This window comes from Pristiophorus japonicus, chromosome 3 (assembly GCF_044704955.1).
Source record: "Pristiophorus japonicus isolate sPriJap1 chromosome 3, sPriJap1.hap1, whole genome shotgun sequence".
NCBI lineage: Eukaryota > Metazoa > Chordata > Chondrichthyes > Pristiophoridae > Pristiophorus > Pristiophorus japonicus.
In genome coordinates, this window is record NC_091979.1 from 96,755,176 (window position 1) to 96,777,428 (window position 22,253).

The window sequence follows — 22,253 nt, forward strand, 5'->3', positions numbered from 1 at the left end:
CAGCACCAGTGTGCTGAGAGATTCGTTTGGTATTGTCAGTGGTGGTGATGAACGCCTGGGCTATTGCTGTGGCTTTACTCAAGGTTAGGGTCTCTACAGTCAAAAGTTTGCGAAGTATTACTTCATGGCCAATGCCAAGTACAAATAAGTCCCTGAGCATGTGCTCCAAGTGTCCTTTAAATTCGCAATGTCCTGCAAGGCGTCTTCGCTCAGCGACATAGCTCGCCACTTCCTGGCTTTCAGGCCTCTTGTACGTGTCGAACCGGTACCTCACCATCAGAACGCTTTCCTTCAGGTTTAGATGCTCCTAGACCAGTGTGCACAAATCATTGTATGACTTCTCTGTGGGTTTCACTGGAGCAAGCAGGTTTTTCATGAGGCCATACGTTGGTGCCCCGCAAAGGGTGAGCAGCGTTCGCTTCTCCTTCCAGCTCGTTGGCCACGAAGTATTGGTCGAGTCGCTCCACAATGTTTCCCAATCATCTCCCTGCGAAAATGTCTCCAGGATGCCCACGGTTCTCTGCATTGTTGCAGTGGTGTTCATTATCTGTATCTCGTCGCCAGTTGTTATGTCTTGCATAAAGAATCTGACCAGATACTGTGAGCTCAAAGTAATGTGTGACCGTAGTCCTTTATCCAGGTCTCCAGAGTGCCTCTCCAGCCAGTGAGGCCTCCTAATGTTCAGGTGCTCCCAAGGGATTGTGAGATCCCTTGGGACTCCAGGGGATAAGCCCTCTGGTGGTTAAACAAGGTATTTACAGGTTTACATATATAACAACGATGAGGCTGTCTTACCTATTCCTACTGATCTGTGAGAGAGCAGGACATCCATAATCCGATTGAGGTCCATATTCTTTCAGTCTCCCAGCCTGTCCAATTTGAAGGAGAATGTGGAGTCCAGAGCCTGCCTCGCCTCAGTGTGAGCATCCCTTAGAAATGCTATTTCCTGTCGCAGCGTCTATTGAGGTGACCACACGCTCCATGGTTCACTGCAAAGTGCAAATGCCATGTATCAGAACCCCACATAAGTTGATAGTGGATTCCTCCACTAACGACATGTTGTTCTCTAGCAGTCAGTCCAATACGGTCAGCAATTGTTGGTGCACATAAAGCATCTTTCTTTTAAAGGCTGCATCAGACACCATTATTTATTTTCTTGCCAGGTCCTGGAGATAGTGCTGTTGGCATTAACATTTTCTGGCACCTCTCTCCATGCCTAGTGTCTAATTTATCTGGTCACCTATTGCCCATTGGAGGGGAAGAGGACCTACTTCCTGCTGCTCACTTGGCCAATCAGCACCTCGATTGCTTCATAGTTGATGCCAGCTTGCCAGCTGCTGTACAATCTCGCTGTCTCTTAACCACCATTGTAAAAATCATGTCCCCTTTGAGATGCTGCTGGTTGCCTTTAAGTAGTGGTTGCCCTGGAAGATTTCATGTCCTCCCAATCTGCAAGCTGCCTATAGGCAACTCAACGATTTCATTTAAAATAGACCCGGCCATAATAATGGCACAGGTTCTAAGTCAATTCCTTTGGGCAGACGCCCACTTCCCACCCAATTTATGATGGAGAAGAAAATCGCCCCCATTGTCTTTAAAACCACATCCGAAGAGAGTAGAATCAGCCATTTTTTATTGACATGGCTATTGGCGAATCACTAATCATAGAAAGTCAGTGTCACAGCCCTTCCCTGGTCTGGGAACATAAAGAAAAAGGTAAAGGGACACATGATTAGTTAGATTTTAAACAAGGTGCTGAGAAATGCAGGCCTGGGCCTGGATCTGGAAGCTAAAATGTAAGAGGTCAGTTTTTGCAGTTAGCAATCACCTAGATCAATATGCTTTGAGACGTTCAGTGGTCGTGAAAGGCGTTATATAAATGCAAGTCTTTCTTTTCTTTTTTTCTTTTTAGAAAGAAAGATAATGTAAAAAGCAACTAAGTCAGCCTATGAAAGGGACGTGGTTTATTATTTTTTCCCATTTATCGAGGAGAGAAGTGAGATTGCATGAAGCTGAACTTGCTTTGTCTGTAACTCTGAATGTCCACTTGAAATAAAGCAACTTAACAATTCGTATCTCACCTTTCTCAGTCTGCTTTAAAAAACATTGGAGAGGAATATGTGAAACACATGAATATCCAGTTCAGATGACAAGGGGTTTCTATTGTTACACCCATCCACCCGGGTTACACTACTATTTATTTCGACATTGGGCTGTACGAACACATTACTGAACACAAGGCACTCCAACCACTTACCGGAGTGATCAGTACTGCTGTACCCAAGAGAATATCTAAGGAAGACCCGAAACCTGTAACTAAATCCATTTGAAAAACATATTGGCCTATAATTTTCTACCAAAATAATGGCGAAGCTAATGGCACTTGCCATTATTTATGCTACAGCAACTTTGGCAAGGGAAGATGTGAGGTTCAACGCGGAAATCCAGAAGCTGCTGTCTGAGATGTGCCACTCCATCTTTAGCTTTGCAAAAACAGCATCTCACTGGCTGCCTCACATTGAAATGCATTGAACAGCGTGAAGTTGCTGGACTTAGGTGGTAGATACGAACTAAACTTGCCATAGAAAGTTAAGTCAAGTTATTTCAAGTTTAAGTATCCTTTTAATGATGTAATAAGTGTTGATTACTGTTGTTAACCTCTCTGGCATTGAAAATTAACTATTACAAGTGTGGAGTCTCAATCCTTCAGCTAGCAGTTACTGAGTGGACCAGGGTGTCGTCCCACCAGCCTCCACATTCAACGATCATCCTCCGCCATTTCCGGCACCTCCACCATACACATGTTCCCCTCACCTCCCCTTTCAGCAATCCAAAGGGACCGCTCCCTCCGTAACAACCTGGTCCACTCCTCAATCACCCCCAGCATGCCCTCCCCTTCCCACAGCACCTTCCCGTGCAAGCGCAGGAGATGCAACACCTGCCCTTTTACATCCTCCCTTCCCACTGTCCAGGGCTCCAAACATTCCTTCCGGGTGAAACAGCGAGTTACTTGTACTTCTTGCAATTTAGTATACTGTCTGTATTGGCTGCTCATGATACAGTCTTCTCTATATTGGGGAGACCAAACGCTTTGCGGAACACCTCCATTCAGTCCATAAGCGTGACCCTGAGCTTCCGGTCGCCTGTCACTTTAAATCTCTTCTCCACTCCACTCCCACTCTGACCTCTCTGTCTTTGGCCTCCTCCACTTTTCCAACGAAGCTCAACGCAGGCTCTAGAAACCGCACCTCATCGTTCAATTAGGCACTTTACAGCCTTCTGGACTCAACATTGAGTTCAACAATTTCAGACCATAACCTCTGCCCCTATTTTTGGCAGCTGTTGATGTTTCTGCCATTCGCATTTATACCTCTTCTAGACTCAACTTTTGTTTCTTTACCTGTCCCATTACCATCTCCTTTTGCTTTGTACAATCATACTTTTTGTCATTTAATCTTTCCTGCCTTCCACCCTATCACAGACCTTCCCTTTTGTTCTTTCCTCCCCTCCCCCTGCCCCGGCACTTGCTTAAAATCTGTTGCATCTCTAACTTTTTCCAGTTTTGATGCAAGGTCATCAACCTGAAATGTTAACTCTGTTTCCCTCTCCATAGATGCTGCCTGACCTGCTGAGTATTTCCAGCATTTTATGTTTTTATACAAGTAGAACGGTGCCTCATTATGATTCACCACAATCAATGGTGAAGAAGGGAGAAAATCAGAATAAGCGAAAAGCAGCTGCAAACTGCAGTTGTGTTTTAGTGCAATTGACACTGATAGCTGGTGTTCATGCTGCACAAGGCCCAAATTACAAGAAACACATTACAAATAAATGCTTTACATTAGTACAAGTGCCATTTTAAAGGGGAATTAGCTTCATGGAGACATTGGCAAATCTTGTTTTTTTCGGAGAGAAACAAAATACGAGTGTCACTTCATTCCAGTCCTATCCTGCTCACGTGATTCCACAATGCGATATTGATGTTCTATAATTTTAGTAAATTATGATGTTATGTAAAGAAATATAAAAGACCTTTTTATTAACCTGGCCAAATTCTTTAAAAAAAAATTCATTCTCAGGATATGGGCGTCACTGTCAAGACCGGCATTTATTGCCCATCCTTAGTTGCCCCGAGAAGGTGGCGGTGGGCTGCCTTCTTGAGTCGCTGCAGTCTGTGTGGAATTTTTGTAGCGGTTTGATGCAACTGAGTGGCTTGCTCGGCCACTTCAGAGATCAGTGAAGAGTCAACCACGTTGATGTGGAACTGGAGTCACATGTAGGCCAGACCGGGTAAACACAGCAGGTTTCCTTCCCTAAAGGACAGTAGTGAGCCAGTTGGGTTTTTAATGACAATCCGACAGCTTCATGGTCACTTTTAGTGATACCAACTTTATATTTTTTAATGGATTTCAAATTCTCATATTGCTATGGTGGGATTTGAACTTACATTCTCTGGATGGATGATATTACCACGTATCTAAATAAAGAGAGAATAGTTATAAGCAGCCAGCATAGATTTCAAAAGGGACAACTGTGCTTAACAAACTTTATAGAATGTTTTAAGGTGGTAACAGACATGTTAGATAGGGGAAATGCAGTGCACAGGGACCTTAAGAAAACCTTTGACAAGTACCACATCGGAGATTACTAAAGAAGGAGATTAAGGGGTATGGAATTTGGGGAAGGATAGCAAACTGGAATAAAAATGGCTTAGAAGAGAATGAGAGTTAAGGCAGTTTTTCAGAATATTTGGAAGGGTTGAGTAAATAAGAAGAAATTATTTCCCGTGGCAGTAGGGTCAAGTAACCAGAGGACACAGATTTAAAGTCATGGGAAAAAGAACCAGAGGCGACATATACAGCGAATTGTTATGATCTAGAATGCACTGCCTGAGAGGGTGGTGAAAGCAGATTCAATAGCAACCTTCAATAGGGAATTGGATAAATACTTCCAGGGAAAAGTATTACAGGGAAATGGGGAAATAGTAAGGGTGTAGGAATAATTGGGTAGCTCTTCCAAAGAGACAAAACAGGCACAATGGGCCAAATAGCCTCCTTCTGTGCTGTATCACTCTATGATTCTATGATAGTGGTGTCCCACAGGGTTGATTCTGCAAGATAAGATAGGGGAATGGGTTAATAAATGGCAATTTCTTCGTGTGAGGTAATACATTTTGGCAAAATAAATAACAGCAGTAGCCCTACTCTGAATGGAGGTAGATTTAGTGCTGTTGAAGAGCAGAGGGTTTGGCGGGTAATTGGTTCAAAGGACATTAAAGGCAGCATTTCAGGTTGATAAGGCTGTAAAAAAAAGCTAATACTGATTGAACCTCCCTTATCCGGAACTCTCGTATCCGGAACCACCCCTCGTCCTGAACCATTTCCGGCCACCAGGTGGCGCATGCGCAGAACTCCGACATGAACAAATTGAACAAATTGAAGTCCTTCCTCGCTGCCGACTCCCGCAATCGCTGGCCTGACCCCGTGATCCACCGCCCCCCATGATCTCTCTGCCGTACTCCCAGCCCCAAGCCAGCCAGCCTGAATATCCCCTTGCTCAGTACCTGTACCATCCAATTTAACATAACCACCCCTCCTCCGGAAAAATCCCTTATCCAGAACAGGCCAGGTCCCGAGGTTTCGAATAAGAGAGGTTCAACCTGTAGTATTCTAAGTTTTGTCACTAAAGGGTATCAAATATAAAAGCCAAAAATATTAGGCTTCACACTGCAGGAAATATATTGAGACTTTAGAGAGGATGCAATGCAAATTTACTAATATGCTGCCTGTCATGAGGAAATACAAATATGAAGACAGGCTTGAGAAATTAGGTTATTTTTTGTTAGAACAATGCAGATTATGGGACAATATTATAGAAATGTTTTAAATTATAGAAGGATGAGACAAGGTAAATAGAAGCATACTGTTTCCAGTATTTGATAGATTAAGAACAGGGGGCCAAAGATACAAGATTACATGTGAGAGATTTAGAACAGAGGGCAGGAGGAACATCTTCACACAGAGAGCTGTGAGGCTTTGGAATTCACTTTGGGATTAGTGATTGAGGCAGAAGCTATGTCAACATTCAAGATTAAATTGGATAGGTGGGTGAAGAAAACATGATTGAAGGGATATGGGAACATGGTGGATAAATGCTATTAAAACTATTTGCTCCTGCAGGGGGGTAAACACGGACTAGTTGGGCCGAATGGTGTTTCCATGTTGTAACATCCACATATTTCTATATGTTAGGTGCCTTAAAATCATTCCTAGAGCAGATGGCCCAAAACTGAACACAAGATTCTAACTTTGGCCTAATAAGGTATAGGTTTAGCATTAATACCTCTTTGATTTTGCATCAGCTTTGGCTCAGTGTAGCGCTCCCACCTGAGTTAGAAGATTGTGTGTTGAGACCCTACTCCAGAGACTTAAGCACATAAGGTAGCCCAACATTAGTGCAGTATTGAGGTGATGACTTTTAGATGAGATGTTGAACTAAAGCCCCGTCTGTCTGCTCAGGTGAATGTACAAGATCCCTTGGCACTATTTGAGAGTGAGGCGGTGGGGCCGTGAGGTGAGTGGGTCCTAAAATGTTATTTATCTCGTTCTTATCTGTGGGATCTTGCTGTGCGCACATTGGCTGCTGCATTTATCTATAGTACAATGGTGATTATACTTCAAAAGTGGTTAATTTGCTGTGAAGTGCTTTGAGATGTCCTGAGGACGTGAAAGGTGCTATACACAGGTATATGCAAGTTCTTTGATCCTTTAACTAAAGAATCATAGGGTATAAGTTTGCAGCTGGTGTTGCATTTCACTTTTATTTTTTTCCTCTCCTGAAGGCACTGACTCCTTTACAGGTTCAAATAACAGTTCCCCTCTGGTAGTTGGTCCAAGCAGCCATTATTTGTGGCTATTCAGCGGGCTATTCAGCAATGGGAGCCTCACAGCACACGCACACTTGCAGCAGATGTCAAAGGGTAACAATGAGAAACAGGAAATTTGGCCAATTTCCCTCTCCCCAGCCCAGAGGTACTGCAATCAGCTGTTGCGCACCCCACCATGCTCCAAATGCTGCCTTGCAATTGACTCAGCACAGACTTTGGATCCAGCATAGGACATTTCTGGTCTATACTGATCAGAGGTGGTGACCTACCTACTGCTGAAAATCGAAAGGAAAGATCATAAGCGGGTGAGTAACGGTGCTTCTCCCAGTAAGCGTTTGTAATGATTTCTCCCGCCTCGCTGCCTAACTGCCCATTACCCAGGACTATTTATTTTCTGAACCGGGTGAGCAAGGAGCCCCGCCGGGCACTGCAGCCACACAAGGCCATTACCTGGAGCCGCCGAGATCGGGGGGTCTGTGCCTGGAGCTGGAGGGCGCCTGGAGCTGGAACCACCGCTTCGCCAAATGTTTATAGTAGCAACTGCCGGAATGTCACCATAGCAACGCCCAAACTGTGACCCTGGCAACCAGAATGTGACAATCCGGCGCCCCGCCCGCTGCCGGTCACATGATCCCTCTCAGCGTGGAGGGTGCGGGGCGACAGCTGTGTCAGAGAGAGCAGCAAGCCATGCTGCACACCTGAACTGGCTCCTCTACTCTCAGCTGCTGATTGTTTCCAGCGTTTTCTATTTTTGTTTCACATTTCCACCATTTGCAGTATTTTGCTATTTGGAAAGATTTCTGTTTGTTTTGCGCCAAGCCAGAAACTACTCTCTTTTGGACGATAGGCCATCGACCTGAAACGTTAACTCTGTTTCTCTCTCCACAGATGCTGCCTGACCTGCTGAGTATTAACAGCATTTTATGTTTTTATTTCAAATTTCCAGCATCTGAAGTATTTTGCCTCTCTGCATTTTCTCGGTTTAGGTATAAACGTCAAATTAGGCACACTTAGTAAAATAAACACGAGTGGCAATAATAACATTCTTTCACTGATAAGCTGCCACAACAAATTTTACAGAATTTATCAAGGCTCGGATTTTGCAGCCAGCGGCAACGGAACAGCGCTTCGCTGTTCATTGACAGCTACCCACATAGTTTTTGTGGGCTTTAGAGCGTAGACATGCTCCAATCCAATCTGATCCAGCATGGCACCCTCTACATGGCATCTGTGAGTAGGAAAGGAACAGCGAGGCTCTTCAACCAGTCAGATTGAAGAATCCTCACTGAGTCTAAACTAGGTGGCATAAAGCAGGAAATATAAATTAGATTTAAATGATTTACAGAAAGCGAAATAAAGATTGGGAAATACAGATGGGATTAAGAGAGAGAAACAGAAGAGCCAAAAAAAGTAAAAAAATGTAATTTAAAAAAATCTCCAACACTTAATTTTCTTCTGAAGTAATGAGACTCCACATTTGTAAAATTACATTTTATGGGCCAGAGAGGTTGTTCAGCAGTAATTATCACAGTGTTAAAATTTCACTTCTGAATGCATCAGCCCTAACTTTTTCAGCTGTTTTTTCAGCTGTTTTTAGTGGGCAAGTACCCCAAATTCATGGTGTTGCAGTCATTTCAGTGCCAATTCTATTGCCGAGAGCTATATCAGCGCATCCGGTGAAGGATCAGGGTATCTCTGACAGCAATTTCCGGATTTCCGCGTTCAACTGCGTCTGCAGACATCAGAAGTTGCTGTCCGATTTACCCAGTTATAACGGTGAGTGCTGTTAGCCTCACCATTAGCTCTTCTCGATCTTCCTTGCTGCAATGTTCCATCTCACCCTCAGCAAGCTCCCCACTGGAGTGGAGCTAAATTACAGGGCAAACGGGAATCTGTTCAACCTCCGTCGCCTCCAGGCCAGATCCAAGTTTGTCCCATCCTCCGTCATCGAATTACAGTACGCAGATGACGCTTGCGTCTGCGCACACTTGGAGGCCGAACTCCAAGCCATCGTCAACATCTTCACCGAGGCGTATGAGACCATGGGCCTTACACTAAACATCCGTAAGACAAAGGTCCTCTACCAACCTGCCCCCGCCACACAACACTGCCTCCCAGTTATCAAAATCTACAACGAGGCCTTGGACAACGTAGACCATTTTCCATACCTCGGGAGCCTACTGTCAACAAGGGCAGACATCGACGACGAGGTCCAACACTTCCTATAGTGTGCTAGCGCAGTCATCGGTCACTTGAGGAAGTGAGTGTTTGAAGACCAGGACCTCAAACCCGGCACCAAGCTCATGATCTACAGTGCTATGGTGATACCCTCCCTCCTATATGGCTCAATTACATGGACTATGCACAGCAGGCACCTCAAAACACTGGAGAAGTACCACCAATGTTGCCTCCGCAAGATCCTGCAAGTCCACTGGCAGAATAGGCATACCAACGTCAGTGTTCTTGCTCGAGCCAACATCCCCAGCCTCGAAGCACTGACCATGCTCAATCAGCTCCACTGGACGGGCCGCATCGTCTGCATGCCTAACATGAGACTCCCAAAAAAAGCACTCTACTTGGAGCTCCGACACGGCAAGCGAGCCCCAGGTCGGCAGAGGAAACGCTTCAAGGACACCCTCAAAGCCTCCTTGAAGAAATGTAATGACCCCACTGACACCTGGGAATCCCTGGCCCTAGACCGCCCAAAGTGGAGGAAAAGCATCCGGGAAGGCACTGACTACCTCGAGTCTCTTCGCCGAGAGCAAGTTGAAGTCAAACGTAGACAGCGGAAGAATTGTGCGGCAACCCAGGCCCCCCCACCCCCCGTTCCTTCAACCACCGTCTGCCCCATCTGTGACAGAGACTGTAGGTCCCGCATCAGACTCTTCAGTCACCTGAGAACTCATTTTTAGTGTGAAAGCAAGTCATCCTCGACTCCGAGGGACTGCCTATGATAGTCATCGCAAAATCCGCCCCATAGTGCTGTTAATGTTAGGAACGTCCCAAAGTACTTCAAGAAAACACTCGCTCAACCAGAAAGGGAAGGTTAGGTGCACTCTATTACAAATAGAAACATAGAAACATAGGTGCAGGAGTAGGCCATTCGGCCCTTAGAGCCTGCACCGCCATTCAATGAGTTCATGGCTGAACATGCAACCTCAGTACCCCATTCCTGCTTTCTCGCCATACCCCTTGATCCCCCTAGTAGTAAGGACTACATCTAACTCCTTTTTGAATATATTTAGTGAATTGGCCTCAACAACTTTCTGTGGTAGAGAATTCCACAGGTTCACCACTCTCTGGGTGAAGAAGTTTCTCCTCATCTCAGTCCTAAATGGCTTACCCCTTATCCTTAGACTTTAACCCCTGGTTCTGGACTTCCCCAACATTGGGAACATTCTTCCTGCATCTAATCTGTCGAAACCCGTCAGAATTTTAAACGTTTCTATGAGATCCGTTTATCCCGACTCTCTGCTTCCTGTCTGCCAACCAATCCTCTATCCACGTCAGTACATTACCCCCAATACCATGTGCTTTAAATTTGCTCACCAATCTCTTGTGTGGGACCTTGTCAAAAGCCTTTTGAAAGTCCAAATACACCACATCCACTGGTTCTCCCTTGTCCACTCTACTAGTTACATCCTCAAAAAATTCTAGAAGATTTGTCAAGCATGATTTCCCTTTCATAAATCTATGCTGACTTGGACCGATCCTGTCACTGCTTTCCAAATGGGCTGCTATTTCATCTTTAATAATTGATTCCAACATTTTCCCCACTACTGATGTCAGGCTAACCGGTCTATAATTACCCGTTTTCTCTATCCCTTCTTTTTTTAAAAGTGGTGTTACATTAGCTACCCTCCAGTCCATAGGAACTGATCCAGAGTCGATAGACTTTTGGAAAATGATCACCAATTCATCCACTATTTCTAGGGCCACTTCCTTAAGTGATGCAGACTATCAGACCCCGGGGATTTATCGGCCTTCAATCCCATCAATTTCCCTAACACAATTTCCCGTCTAATAAGGATTTCCTTCAGTTCCTCCTTCTCACTGCATCTGTCCATGTTACCGTTCATTCTCCCTGTATCTATAACCTAATATACATAATGCAAAGAACTAGGCTAGTTGCTCCTTATCTTTAGAATTTGGGACTTGGGTGCAAATCAATGAAATACAACTATCAAAGATAACTTTGAGTGAATGTACAGATGATGCATTATCTGCTCAGAGCACCCTGGGCAAAAAGGAATCTGAGCTGAACTGCCAGCCACTTAGATTTCTTAATTAAGGGATGAGAATGCTTAGGCTATAAATTATCAATTTCTAAAAGCACTGTTTTCATCCTTAATACTGTGCACCTCAGCAACTTGGAGCAGTCTTGCAACAAGTGTCAACTCATCTTGGGGTGCAGAGTGCGACATCCCACAAATAATATGAAAACATAAGCCAGATCCTGATACAGCTACAGCTTTTAAGACGACCACAGCATTTGGATCGAATAAGGAGCACAACCATCTCTAACACTCTTGAGAGTCACCACTGAAGATTGGTTAGTCTATGCACAATCAGTGGAAGCAGTTAACTACAACGACGACAACAACTTATATTTATACATCGTCTTTAACGCAGTAAAATGTCCCAAGGCGCTTCACAGGAGTGTTATAAGACAACAACAAAATATTTGACACTGAGCCACACAAGAAGAAATTATGGCAGATGACTAAAAGTTTGGTCAAAGAGGTAGGTCTTAAGGAGCATCTTAAAGGAGGAAAGAGAGGTAGAGAGGTGGAGAGGTTTAGGGAGGGAGTTCAGAGCTTGGGGCCTAGTCAGCTGAATTGTACCGTAAACATGTTTATGGTACAAAAACTGCTTCTACTTTCATCACTATTCATTTTCACAGGATAGATATGAAATAAAATGTATCACTGTTTTTGCTGTAATGTGCGTACCATCATTGGCACTAGTCCTCAGCCACCCAAATCCTACTTTCCGGAATTCTATCCCTAAATCTCTCTGAAGGCTTGGTTAAAGTGATCATTTTTGAGACGGGTTTTAAAGGAGTAGAGGGATGCCGAGAGGTGTCGGTAGGAAATTCTAAAGAGTAGGAAGACAGTGGAGTGTTTTTTTTTTGGGGGGGCGGGGTGGCGGGTGAGTGGCGCTTTGCAGAAATAGGGTGGGGCAAGGAAATAGAAAATTTAAAGATGACAAAAATGTTAACTTTAATGTGTTGGGGGATGGGGAGCCAATGTAAGTCAGTGAAGATGGGAGTGATGGGTGAGCAGGACTTACAGCAGAACAGAATGTGTATGGCACAGTGCTGCACAAGTTGGAGGAAAGGAAGCCACCAAGGAGGGTGTTGGAATCATTGGGTCGAGAAGTGACAAAGGCATGTATACAGGTTTCTGCATGGGAGGGACGGAGGCGAGCAGTGTTGTGGAGGTGGAACGAAATGGTCTTTGTGGTGTAGAGGTATTTTGCGAACCTAATCCCTTACCCTCTACACCACAAAGACTACTTACTTACACCTCCACAATATTGCTCGCCTCCAGCCTGTCCTTGTATCACTCGCCATTTACAATTCCCTACCCTCTTCTAATTACCCCTTTTCTTCACCTGGCCTTGGAAAAAGCTTTCCCTCCCCATAAGTGACTTACAACTATTTTCAAACACCCAACTGCCTTGCCTGTTTGCATAATACTTCTGTTGCCATCAATTTGCACAATCACTCCCTCACCTTTGATGTCCTTGTCCCCAGCAAAACCTTTACTCGCCTCAATTCCTGATATGCCTCCATCTTCACTGCCTTAGGTTCAAGGGGCACAGCTGTGATTGTATCTGGTACACAACTGGTTTAGCCATCCAGCAACAGATCTGGCTGGACCACATCAAGTTCGATTGGGCATCTCTTCTCCGCCAAAAACAACCATTACTCCAGTAAAAGTGGAGGGCAGAGAAACTCAAGGCAAAAAGCAAAAAGGGCCACATTACAGCAAAATCCTAAAGGGGCAAAGGGTGTTAAAAAGACAAGCCTGAAGGCTCTGTGCCTCAATGCGAGGAGTATTCGCAATAAGGTGGATGAATTAACTGCGCAGATAGCAGTTAACGGATATGATGTAATTGACATCACGGAGACATGGCTCCAGGGTGACCAAGGCTGGGAACTCAACATCCGGGGGTATTCAACATTTAGGAAGGATGGACAGAAAGGAAAAGGAGGTGGGGTGGCGTTGCTGGTTAAAGAGGAAATTAATGCAATAGTAAGGAAGGACATTCGCTTGGATGATGTGGAATCGGTATGGGTGGCGCTACAGAATACCAAAGGGCAGAAAACGCTAGTGGGAGTTGTGTACAGACCACCAAACAGTAGTAGTGAGGTTGGGGACAGCATCAAACAAAAAATTAGGGATGCGTGCAATAAAGGTACAGCAGTTATCATGGGCGACTTTAATCTACATATTGATTGGGCTAACCAACTGGTAGCAATGCAGTGGAGGAGGATTTCCTGGAGTGTATTAGGGATGGTTTTCTAGACCAATATGTCGAGGAGCCAACTAGAGGGCTGGCCATCCTAGACTGGGTGATGTGTAATGAGAAATGACTAATTAGCAATCTTATTGTGCGAGGCCCCTTGGGGAAGAGTGACCATAATATGGTAGAATTCTTTATTAAGATGGAGAGTGACACAATTCATTCAGAGACTAGGGTCCTGAACTTAAGGAAAAGTAATTTCGATGGTATGAGACGTGAATTGGCTAGAATAAACTGGCGAGTAATACTTAAAGGGTTGACGGTGGATAGGCAATGGCAAACATTTAAAGATCACATGGATGAACTTCAACAACTGTACATCCCTGTCTGGACTAAAAATAAAGCGGGGAAGGTGGCTCAACCGTGGCTAACAAGGGAAATTAAGGATAGTGTTAAATCCAAGGAAGAGGCATATAAATTGGCCAGAAAAAGCAGCAAACCTGAGGACTGGGAAAAATTTATAATACAGCAGAGGAGGATAAAGGGTTCAATTAGGAGGGGGAAAATAGAGTATGAGAGGAAGCTTGCTGGAAACATAAAAACTGACTGCAAAAGCTTCCATTGATATGTGAAGAGAAAAAGATTAGTGAAGACAAACGTAGGTTCCTTGCAGTCAGATTCAGGTGAATTTATAATGGGGAACAAAGATATGGCGGACCAGTTAAACAAATACTTTGGTTCTGTCTTCACGAAGGAAGACACAAATAACCTTCCGGAAATACTAAGGGACCGAGGGTCTAGTGAGAAGGAGGAACTGAAGGAAATTGTGTTACAGAAATTGATGGGATTGAAGACTGATAAATCCCTGGGGCCTGATGGTCTGCATCCCAGAGTACTTAAGGAAGTAGCCCTAGAAATAGTGGATGCATCGGTGATCATTTTCCAACAGTCTATCGACTCTGGATTGGTTCCTATGGACTGGAGGGTAGGTAATGTAATACCACTTTTTAAGAAGGGAGGGAGAGAGAAGGCAGGTAATTATAGACTGGTTAGCCTGACATCAGTAGTGGGGAAAATGTTGGAATCAATTATTAAAGATGAAATAGCAGTACATTTGGAAAGCAGTGACTGGATTGGTCCAAGTCAGCATGAATTTATGAAAGGGAAATCCTGCTTGACAAATCTTTTTTTGAGGATGTAACTGGTAGAGTGGACAAGGGAGAACCGGTGGATGTGGTGTGTTTGGACTTTCAAAAGGCTTTTGACAGGGTACTACACAAGAGATTGGTGTGCAAAATCAAAGCACATGGTATTGGGGGTAATGTACTGACGTGAATAGAGAACTAGTTGGCAGACAGGAAGCAGAGAGTCGGGATAAACGGGTCCTTTTCAGAATGGCAGGCAGTGACTAGTGGTGTGTCACAGGGCTCAGTGCTGGGACCCCAGCTCTTTACAATATACATTCATAATTTGGATGAGGGAATTGAGTGTAATATCTCCAAGTTTGCAGCTGACACTAAGCTGGGTGGTGGTGTGAACTGTGAGGAGGACGCTAAAAGGCTGCAGGGTGACTTGGACAGGTTAGGTGAGTGGGCAAACGAGTGGCAGATACAGTATAATGTGGATAAATGTGAGGTTATCCACTTTGGGGGCAAAAACACGAAGGCAGAATATTATCTGAATGGTAGCAGATTAGGAAAAGGGGAGGTGCAACGAGACTTGGGTGTCATGGTACATCAGTCATTGAAAGTTGGCATGCAGGTACAGCAGGTGGTGACCAAGGCAAATGGTATGTTGGCCTTTATACCTAGGAGATTTGAGTATAGGAGCAGGGAGGTCTTACTGCAGTGGTACAGGGCCTTAATGAGGCCTTACCTGGAATATTGTGTTCAGTTTTGGTCTTCTAATCTGAGGAAGGACATTCTTGCTATTGAGGAAATGCAGCGAAGGTTCACCAGACTGATTCCCGGGATGGCAGGACTGACATATGAGGAGAGACCGGATTGACTGGGCCTGTATTCACTGGAGTTTAGAAGGATGAGAGGGGATCTCATAGAAACATATAAAATTCTGATGGGACTGGACAGGTTAGATGCAGGAAGTATGTTCCCGATGTTGGGGAAGTCCAGAACCAGGGAACATAGTCTAAGGATAAAGGGTAAGCCATTTAGGACCGAGATGATGAGAAACTTCTTCACTCAGAGAGTTGTTAACCTGTGGAATTCCCTACCGCAGAAAGTAGTTGATGCCAGTTCGTTGGATATATTCAAGATGGAGTTCGATATGGCCCTTACGGCTAAAGGGATCAAGGAGTATGGAGAGAAAGCAGGAAAGGTGTACTGAGGTGAATGATCAGCCATGATCTTATTGAATAGTGGTGCAGGCTCGAAGGGCCGAATGGCCTACTCCTGCAACTATTCTCTATGTTTCTATGTTTCTACGTAATAATACTGGAAAAGAAAGATAATCCCTATCTTATTTTCTCCACAATCAACTTTCTCCTTAAATCATCTACCCTGCTCTCCCCAACCTCATCTCTAACAAATGCACATCGACATCTTTGTCATTAAAATTGAGATCATATGCTCAGCTGTTTCTCCTCCCCCCGCCCAGTAAACCAACTCCCCAAACTCCTCTCTGCTCTAGCCCTGACTCCAGTTCTTTCTCTTGTTTCTCTCCCATCTCCCCTTATGCACGCTTCAAGCTAATCTTCTCCATGAGATCCATCTCATGTTCCCTTGATTCCGTTCCCACAAAACTGACCACTCAACTTCCCTTCCTGGCTCCTATACTATCTGGCATTCTAAATGGTTCCATCTCCTCAGGCACTGTCCTCTTCCCTTTCTAATCAAAAACCCTTGGCAGCTCAGTCTTTGCAAGTTACCTCCTCGCCCCCACCCCCCACATCTTCAATCTAGATTTCCTCTGCAAGGTCCATGAATGTGTTGTCGCCTCCAAAATCCCTGCACGTCTTTTCTGCAAAATCCTATATGAATCTCTCCAGTCAGTTTTCCATCCCTGCCAAATCCTCAGAACAGCCATAAACAAAGTCACAAATAACTTCCTCTGTGACTGTGATGGTAGTGCATTATCCCTCCTCAATCTTTCTACAGCCTTTGATAAGGTCAACCACACCATACTCCTCCAACACCTTTCCTCCCTTTTCCAACTCAGTGGGACTGCCCTTGGTTGGCTCCACTTTTACCAATCCTATCTTAGCCAGAGCACCTCAGCAATGGCTACTCTTCCCACTCCTGCACTACTACCTCTTGAGTTCTCCATGGATCTATCCTTTACCTTCTTCTCTTCCTCATCTGCATGTTGCCCGTTGGTACCTTCATCCGCAGACATGGGGTCAGCTTCCACATATAGGCTGACAACACCCAGGTGTATATCACCTCGACTTCGTTTGCTGCTCTGTGTTATAACACTGCTTGTCTGACATCCACTCTTGAATGAGCCATAATTTCTTTCAGTTAAACATTGAGAAGACAGAAGCCAATGTCTTCAGCCCACACCATAAACTCCTTACTAGTTACAGATTCCACCACCTTCCAATCAGTATCTCAGACTGAACCAGACTGATCACAACCTCTGCGTCCTATTCAACCCCGCGCGGAGCTTTTGCCCCTATATCCTCGCCATCAAGAAGACTGCCTCCTTCCAACTCTGTAACATTGCCTTCCTCCACTACTACCTCAGCCCATCTGCAACAGAAAACCTCATCCATGTCTTTGGCACCTCCAGAATTGACTATTCCAATGGTCTCTGGAACAGGCACCTGGCCTCCCATCCTCCACCCTCCATAAACTTCAACTCATCCAAATTTCTGCTGCCTATACTCGATTCCACACCAAGTCCCGCACATCCAGTATTCCTGTCCCCAAAAACCTACATCGGCTCCCAATCCTCCAATTTAAATTTTTAGTTCTCATCCCTTTATTTAAACCCTTTCATGGTTTTGCCCCTTCCTATCCCTGTAACCTCCCCCAGCCTTATAACCTCTCCTCCCCATCCAGAAGACTCTATTCCTCCAATTCTGGCCTCGTGCATTCCCTATTCCTTTTGCCCCATTTTTGAACCCAAACTCTGGAGTTCTGTGCTTACATCTCTCTGCTTTCAGTTCCTTCGACCCTCCTTAAAACCCACCTCTTTTACCCAATCTAATATCTCCTTTAGCTCAGCATCCATTTTTTTCACTACATCTCTGTGAAGCACCTTGGGACATTGTTCTACATTAAAGCTGTTATATAAATGCATGTTATTGGACAAGCAGTCTAACAGCACAACAGCAGCTGAGGAGTCAAGAGTGGAAGTGGAGAGGTAGAGCTGCCTTTGTTTAGCATACATGCATGGATGATGTCACCAAGGCACAGCATGTAAATGAGGAAGAGGAAGGGCCCAAGGATAGATCCTTGAGGGACTCTGAATATGATTGTGCAATACAGCGGAAATAAGCCATTGATGGTGATGCACTGGCTATATTTGGATAGGTAGAAATAGAACATGCAAGGGCAGTCCCACCCAGGTTGACAATGGAAGAGAGGTGTTGGAGGAGAATGGTGTGGTCAACTATGTGGAACACTGAAGAGAGGTCAAGTAGGGATAATACAGCATGGCTACAGTCACAGACGTCGTAATTCAAGACAATATTTAAGGTCATCTGAGAAAGGTGGAAATAAGATTGGAGGGATTCAAGCAGGGAGCTATGAGATAGATGGGCATGGACCCAGGAGGTGATGACATGTTCAAAGGCCTTGGAGAAGAAAAATAAGTTTGACTAAAAGAAGGGCAGTGACTGGCAAGGATGGAAGCTTTGTGGTGCATTTCTTTGAGAAGGGGTTGCTAATAGAGCTTTGAAGATAAGGGAGAATGGTGACTGAGGAGAGGGTACCATTGACAATGTCAGCAAGCAATGGAGCCAGGAATGGGAGGTGGGTGGTTAGGAGTAGAGTGGGAATGGGATTGCGGGAGCAGAAAATGGGTCTCTTAGATGGGATGAGCTTGGAGAGGGCAGAATTGCTAGCTTTTGTCATGTCCAAATTGCACAGGATGTGGAATCATAGCTTAAACACTTGACAGCTAACGCCCCTACCTCATACAATAGGTGGGGAAAATTGATTTCCATTTAAAAAAAATACTGAAACTTTTTATATTTTTTGAAATTTCTAGGTAATCCATGCAAGACTACACTGTTCGGTTTGAACCAGGTGGTAAATCAATGTTAAAAATTAAAGGGTTTTGATAGAGTAACTAGGGAGAGACTGATTCCACTGGCAGGACAGTCAGCAACAAGAGAACACAGATTAAAGGAAAGTGACAAAAGAACCAGAGGGGAGATGAGGAGAATTGTTTTTATGCAGCGAGTTATGATGATCTGGAATGCACTGGCTGAAGGAGTGGTGGAAGCAGAATCAGTAGTAACTTTCAAAAGGGAATTGGATAAATACTTGAAGGAGAAAACATTGCAGTGCTATCGGGAAAGAGTAGTGGTGGGGGAGTAATAGGATAACTCTTTCAAGGAACCGACACAGACCCGATTAGCTGAATGGCCTTCTTCTGTGCTGTATGATTCTATCTACATCCTTGGAAACAAATCTCAAGCATTGCCTGAAGAATATAAGCTTGAAATTAAGTTTTATGATCTTTGTAGATGTAAGACCAATGTGCGCTGTTCTGTACGGGTGTTTAGGATTGATTTGTTGTCAATAATAAAATAAGTGAATTATCAGACATATTACTGACACTAGCTTAATGCATCTGTTTAAAGCGTAAAGCATGTATTCAGCCAATTGTGTCTTTGTTTTTCATAACCAAGCAGCATATTAAATAGAATTACAACATAAAAACAGGCTCATCCATGTTGATGTTTATCCTCCATATGACCATAGTCCTAATCCTGTGCACACAGGCTGTTCCCATATCCCTTTACCTGTCTAATCTGGTCTGAAATAAATTGTTCCTTGTTTTGTAAACTGTATACTGTTTATTCATGTATTTTGTGTAAATAGACCAATTAATGGTCTAAAGTCTATGCCTTGTCTCAGGAGAATGTTTATTCAGTCTATGTTTTGTAAAGGGAGGTGACTTCAGTTGTCAGCACGTGTCATATCTCGGTAATCAGTGTATAAAATAATGCTTCCCTGTTATGATCTATTACATTGCTTAACTGTGTATTAGGCAGAAGAAAGGTGCATTCCAGGTCCTAGGGGACGTGGGGTGTGCTGAGCCCAAGAATAGCAGAAAAACCCAAAACGTGTGGCGCACTGTATGGAGCTAATATATAGGTTCAAAATATATTCACATTCCATGATGGGTGAGTTAATAGATAAATTGCATTAATGAGCCAGTCAGTCTTTCCTTACTCTGAATTTTTCTATAACCTTATGTTGTCTCTCAACCAGGAAAAGAATCATAGAATCATAGAAATTTACAGCACGGAAGGAGGCTATTTCAGCCCATCGTGTCTGCGCCGGCCAACCAAGAGCTATCCAGCCTAATCCCACTTTCCAGCTCTTGGTCCGTAGCCCTGTAGGTTACGGTACTTTAAGTGCACATCCAAATATTTTTAAAATGTGGTGAGGCATTCTGCCTCTACCACTGTCATGTATGTATGCTTGGGGTTACTAGCCACCAGGGGGCGTCACTGGCGGAGGTCATTGGGCTGTATGCACGTGTGTGCGGGCCAGGTATACAAAGCAAGCCACCATGTAATACGTGCACTTTGGGCCCGAATAAAATTGAGCCAGATTTGCACCTGAGTGAGTTTACAGTATTCAGTCTATTGAGTTATTACATACAAAGCATTTGGCAACGAGATAACTCAAGAACCTTCGCATGTAAAATGAACACCATTGGAATTCTGGAGAGACTCGTGGAGGGAGAGGACTGGTCGAATGTTATCGATCGCCTGGACCAATACTTCGTGGCCAACAAAATGGAGGAAGCTACTGGATGCAGTTAGATGCAGGGCGGTTTTCCTCGCTGTTTGTAGTACGAAAATCTATGGCCTCATAAAGAATCTCCTCTCGCCTGCATGTCCAATGGACAAGGTGTCATGTATCCTACATGGTTCCTGTTTGTACTATTACAAGGTGTGCCACCAGAGGGCACAGCAGTGGGAGACTTGTAGGTTACCTGTACAGGTGTGCCAGGCCTAGTATAAAAGGTAGGCCACCAGGTGTGATCCTCATTCTGGAGTTATCAATAAAAGACGAAGGTCACTACAGTTCAAGTACAACACATCGCCTCGTGGAGTAATTATCAGAGCATCTAAAGACATAACAATTGGCGATGAAATTACCAAGGCCCTGTACAACTGTAGTAACACCTACCTGCCCCTGTACTCAAATCCCCTCGCTATGAACGCCAACATGCCATTTGCTTTCTTAACCGCCTGCTGTACTTGCATGCCAACCTTCAATGACTGATGTACCATGACACCCAGGTCTCATTGCACCTCCCCTTTTCCTAATCTGTCACCATTCAGATAATAGTCTGTCTCTCTGTTTTTACCACCAAAGTGGATAACCTCACATTTATCCACATTATACTTCATCTGCCATGCATTTGCCCACTCACCTAACCTATCCAAGTCACTCTACAGCCTCACAGCATCCTCCTCGCAGCTCACACTGCCACCCAACTTAGTGTCATCCGCAAATTTGGAGATACTACATTTAATCCCCTCGTCTAAATCACTAATGTACAGTGTAAACAGCTGGGGCCCCAGCACAGAACCTTGCGGTACCCCACTAGTCACTGCCTGCCATTCTGAAAAGTACCCATTTACTCCTACTCTTTGCTTCCTGTCTGACAACCAGTTCTCAATCCATGTCAGCACACTACCCCCAATCCCATGTACTTTAACTTTGCACATTAATCTCTTGTGTGGGACCTTGTCGAAAGCCTTCTGAAAGTCCAAATATACCACATCAACTGGTTCTCCCTTGTCCACTCTACTGGAAACATCCTCAAAAAATTCCAGAAGATTTGTCAAGCATGATTTCCCTTTCACAAATCCATGCTGACTTGGACCTATCATATCACCTCTTTCCAAATGTGCTGCTATGACATCCTTAATAATTGATTCCATCATTTTACCCACTACTGAGGTCAGGCTGACTGGTCTATAATTCCCTGTTTTCTCTCTCCCTCCTTTTTTTAAAAGTGGGGTTACATTGGCTACCCTCCACTCAATAGGAACTGATCCAGAGTCTATGGAATGTTGGAAAATGACTGTCAATGCATCCGCTATTTTCAAGGCCACCTCCTTAAGTACTCTGGGATGCAGTCCATCAGGCCCTGGGGATTTATCGGCCTTCAATCCCATCAATTTCCCCAACACAATTTCCCGACTATTAAGGATTTCCCTCAGTTCCTCCTACTTACTAGACCCTCTGACCCCTTTTATACCCGGAAGGTTGTTTGTGTCCTCCTTAGTGAATACCGAACCAAAGTACTTGTTCAATTGGTCTGCAATTTCTTTGTTCCCCGTTATGACTTCCCCGGATTCTGACTGCAGGGGACCCACGTTTGTCTTTACTAACCTTTTTCTCTTTACATATCCATAGAAACTTTTGCAATCCGTATTAATGTTCCCTGCAAGCTTCCTCTCGTACTCCATTTTCCCTGCCCTAATCAAACCCTTTGTCCTCCTCTGCTGAGTTCTAAATTTCTCCCAGTCCCCGGGTTTGCTGCTATTTCTGGCCAATTTGTATGCCACTTCCTTGGCTTTAATACTATCCCTGATTTCCCTTGATAGCCACGGTTGAGCCACCTTCCCTTTTTTATTTTTATGCCAGACAGGAATGTACAATTGTTGTAGTTCATCCATGCAGTCTCTAAATGTCTGCCATTGCCCATCCACAGTCAACCCCTTAAGTATCATTCGCCA

The 22,253-nt window shown here is 44.4% G+C and overlaps 1 protein-coding gene across 6 annotated transcripts in view; it reads right to left on the reverse strand.

Annotated features, from left to right (window-relative positions):
* Positions 1 to 7,453, reverse strand: part of LOC139259808 (uncharacterized protein C7orf57 homolog) — a 157,596-nt gene extending 150,143 nt beyond the window's left edge. For 2 of the 6 annotated variants that reach the window (XM_070875608.1, XM_070875606.1), the window contains exons 1-2: positions 7,337 to 7,451; positions 4,448 to 4,477 (exon numbers count right to left, since the gene is read on the reverse strand). The gene's annotated coding sequence lies outside the window, so the exon portion shown is untranslated. Of the gene's footprint in view, positions 1 to 795; positions 990 to 4,447; positions 4,478 to 7,336 lie in introns of all 6 variants that reach the window. The other 4 variants (XM_070875607.1, XM_070875610.1, XM_070875612.1 and 1 more) reach the window with 4 other exon arrangements.
* Positions 7,454 to 22,253: the final 14,800 nt, after the last annotated feature.